The 4,163-nt window shown below is 46.5% G+C and overlaps 1 long non-coding RNA gene across 1 annotated transcript; it reads right to left on the bottom strand.

The window, feature by feature from the left end:
• Positions 1-2,951: 2,951 nt before the first annotated feature.
• Positions 2,952-3,914, bottom strand: LOC308334030. Its single transcript, XR_013965850.1, has 2 exons — positions 3,806-3,914; positions 2,952-3,464 (listed from the first exon to the last, which is right to left on the bottom strand). It is a non-coding gene; the product is annotated as an uncharacterized lncRNA (long non-coding RNA).
• Between the last annotated feature and the right edge of the window lie 249 nt (positions 3,915-4,163).

Genomic DNA, 4,163 nt, shown 5'->3' with positions numbered 1-4,163 from the left:
TTCTGTCCCCCACTGCTTTCTTCCCCCCACTGTTTTCTTACCCTCTGGCTGTCTGACTCGTAATCTGAAGCTGTAGGAATAGTCCATGTTCGTCGGGACCTTTTCTGCACTGACAGTTACATAGTCACTCAAATAGGCTGGCTTCATCCTCACTCTGGGAGGGTAACGTGTCTGCTGTTTAGCCTCATATTTAGCCTGGCCCTCATCTGACTGCACAGTCTGGTTTGCCCGAAGTGTAGCTACTACAGCCTCGTGCACTTGCTGCTGAACCTGCACAGTCTGGTTTGCCTGAGGTGTAGCTACTACAGCCTCGTGCACTTGCTGCTGAACCTGCCCTCGTGGTAGGAGTGGAGTATTTCTCTTAGACCTACTCCTCCATCTCGGCACATATAAATCATCATCATCATTATTATTAACAATAACAACGGGCATTTCAGTCGGTGCCTGGTGCTCTCGTCAACCACCCCGACTTTACGATTGTCTCGGCGGCAGTGTGTTGCACACGGAACGGAAGACTGAGGCAGTGAGGCTACTGCTTAGACCAGAGGTAGGCAACCTTTATTATCAGAAGAGCCATTTTTGGCCCAAAAAATTATTACAATTCTATCTGGAGCCGCAAAATTATGTTTGCTTTAATAAAGCAAACTTTAATTATTTGGGATCTTTCCGGTCTTTCAATATTACATTTTATTGTTTGCTAATTTCTCAAAGCATATCAAGTATACTGTACCAGTAAGCCAGCAGCATTGGTGTAGAAAGAATAACTTTATGCAAGAGTGTCTGACTGCAGGGCAGGTTGATCGATCAAGAAGTCTCTGCGAGGGCGGGGTTAGTCAACGGGGCGGGGTTAGTCAACATCAACCAGAGTAGAGGAAACACAAAAACGGAAACGGAAACAGATAAACGGAAACAGAAAAGGGCGTTCCCTTGTTCCCTCCTCACTCAGGGACTCGGCCCCGTGGGTCTCGTGCCCAAGTGGGGGTCCGCGGGGGTCCGCGGGGGTCCCCGGCGTATCACTGCCGTCTCTGGTCCGTTTTGAACGGGGGGAATCTCGTTGCGACCGGGCCGCCCTCAGGGACTCGGCCCCGTGGGTCTCGTGCCCGGGTGGGGGTCCGCGGGGGTCCGCGGGGGTCCCCGGCGTATCTCGGCCGTCTCTGGTCCGTTTTGGCCGGGGGGGATCTCGTTGCGACCGGGCCGCCCTCAGGGACTCGGCCCCGTGCCCGGGTGGGGGTCCGCGGGGGTCCCCGGCGTATCTCGGCCGTCTCTGGGCCGTTTTGGACGGGAGGAATCGTGGGCCCTATTGTAAACAAGTGTAATGCTTATGGCAGCAGTTCCCAAAGTGGGGTCCGCGGGCTAGGGGTATGCGGCGCATAGCCAGGGGGTACCCAAGCTGACAAAAAAAAAAAAAATCATGTGTGTGTGTGTCTGCCCAGTGTCTGCCCAGTGTCTGCCCAGTGCCTCCCCAGTGTCCGCCATGGTGCCTCCCCAGTGTCTGCCCAGTGGCTCCCCAGTACCTCCCCAGTGTCCCCTGAGTGCCTACTGCCTCACCACTGTCCCAGTGTGACCCTGAGTGCCTCCTCAGTGTCCCCCTGAGTACCTCCCCGCAGTGTCTCCCCAGTGCCTCCCCAGTGTCTGCCCAGTGCCTCGCCAGTGTCTCCCCTGTGCCTCCCCAGTGTCTGCCCAGTGCCTCCCCAGCGTCCCCCCGAGTGCCTACCCAAAAGGGGTACCTGGTCCAAAAAAGTTTGGTAACCCCTGCTTTATGGTGTCGTCCACTCAATGTACTGTAATTCTGCAAACTGCATGTTAATCAATCTATATATATATATTGTAGTGACTTTTATAATATATATATATAGAGAGAGCCTAATCACAGACTGCTGGACATTCACTGGAGAGCACTCCAGGCATAAGGTTGAGCAACCCTTTTGTGGTCCCACCTGGTTTCTTAGGAGGCACTATCAATAAAGTCTCTTCAATAGTTTGTTCCACAGTAATTCAACAATCTGGATGGATAATAAATAGGTTGTTTGGTCATAGTAGTAACTTAGTAAGGACTAAGGAGTAGTAACATATAGCCTACACTTGCTGCAGTAGGTGTAAAAGATATGCAGTCACCTTCACTCTGCGCTCCAACAATATCACTACCATGTGAGGTATGACAGCAGTTGAGCCAAATAAGTCCATACTAATTATCCATAATGTATAAATATGGATAAGAGTTCAGGACAGACAGGCCTTTTCGGGGAGGTTAGATGGTTAACTTAGATGTTTAACTGCTCTTCTGGGGTCATGTCAAAATTGGTTTCTACGTCCTCCTAAACTCAGTAGGCCTATGGGGACCAGGACAATTCCGGCTGTCTGTTGGTGTATTATGTTGGTCATGTCCATCTATGGTACATGGTGGTACAGTATATTATAACATTTTTTTCTTTTCAATAATTGTTACCTATTAAAACCCGGCTATAACCCACTAACCCTACGACACTGTGGTATTGTGGTTTTGCATATTCAGACTATTACCCCAAAACAGTATGTATACTCACTCTGCTTCTCTTCTGAAACTGGCAACTGCTATCACATTTGATCACTCCTGGATGTCAGACTATAACACTTGTATAAACCAATGAATAGTGTGACAGTGCTTTAATCTGTGGGCACAATTATGGAAACTCTGTATACAATACATATTTTGTGATTCAAAGTAACGTCTAAATGGTTTCTACATCTTCATAAACACTTACTACACCGTTACACTACACTATACTATTACACTTATAGTTCATGGTATCATATTACACGTGTCATAGCAGCCTCCACCCACCTGCGAGGTACCAACATGGACTTCCAGAGCAGTACATGGACCTGGGAGAAGTGGCAATTCAATAAAACAAGCAGAAAGCCTGCAACACTGCATGTGTTTGGAAACAACAATAGAGCCACAACATAGTGAAAACCTTTTATCCTTTTCTTTATTGCTTAAAGAATACAACTTTGTAATCAAATGAATGTGTATCAATTACAACCACGTTATCTATGTTTATATTAAGGGTTTACCACACAGTCGCATTGCAAATGTTTGATAATACACCAGAGGTGGGCAAAAGAACAAATTCAGCCCAGATAAAGCATTTTACAAAGTAAACATCCTTAACATTGTGTACATTTGCTTGGATGCACTCTGCAGCCAAGCAGAGCAGTACGGGCATCTGGAATGGGTAGAGGGCTCAGAAGGGCTGGGCGCCTGAACACTGTGCATCGCGGGGCTGGCAGACTGACCACTGTGCATCGCAGGGCTGGCAGACTGAGGAGGGCTGGACAGCTGACCTGAATAGAGTTTGCACTTCGGCAGGTGTTTTCTCATCGCATCAGCCCTTAAAAGGGTGTTCTTACACCGCAGGGACAATGATAGTGTGCCTGAGATGTATCTGATCTGCAGTTAAGACAGCATCTAATGATGCGCAGATCTAAAGGGAGGGGAGACATACAATATGACAAATTAATATACAGTATATAATATACACACACAGCACCAACTCATTCTTACATTTCAAATGTACTTAAGGGGAGATCCATCCTTCATAGACCACTGGCAGTCACTAGACTGACTCACTGACTGAACACACAAATTGCATGCGTTGCAGAGATGGAACCTGGGTGAAATGAGTGCATGAATAACACACCCTGCCTGGCCAAGGCCAACAGTCTGAATAAGTCCCAATGTCAATTTGAAAGATAATGAAAATGCCTCCTCTCTACAGTACATCCAGACATACATCCTAAAAATAAAAAACAAGCTTATACATACCTTCAAAAGCGATTGCAGTTTTAATATGAGCAGTGGTACAGTGTACAGCAGGTTGTACATTGTTTGAGCTGTACAGACTCATTGGTGGTCAATATGGAACGATGCATCTGTTAATAAAAATAAACAAGACAATTTTAACAATTACACTGAATTTGCAGAGCAGATAATCTACATCTGTAGACAGGCATTAAGTCCATAGATCTGTCAATTTGCCTATGCTGTAACAATAACAGTAATCTTTTTTTTTAAGTATTAAACTAATAAAAATGATCCATCATTTAACAGACCTCACAAATTAAAATAATATGTCACCAGAAGCAGGGATGCATGTTGTATGCAGCCATGCTAGCTGCTGCTA

This window comes from Protomyctophum bolini (assembly GCF_963924005.1).
Source record: "Protomyctophum bolini genome assembly, chromosome: 19".
Lineage (NCBI taxonomy): Eukaryota > Metazoa > Chordata > Actinopteri > Myctophiformes > Myctophidae > Protomyctophum > Protomyctophum bolini.
This window is presented reverse-complemented; position numbering and strand designations above follow the sequence as displayed.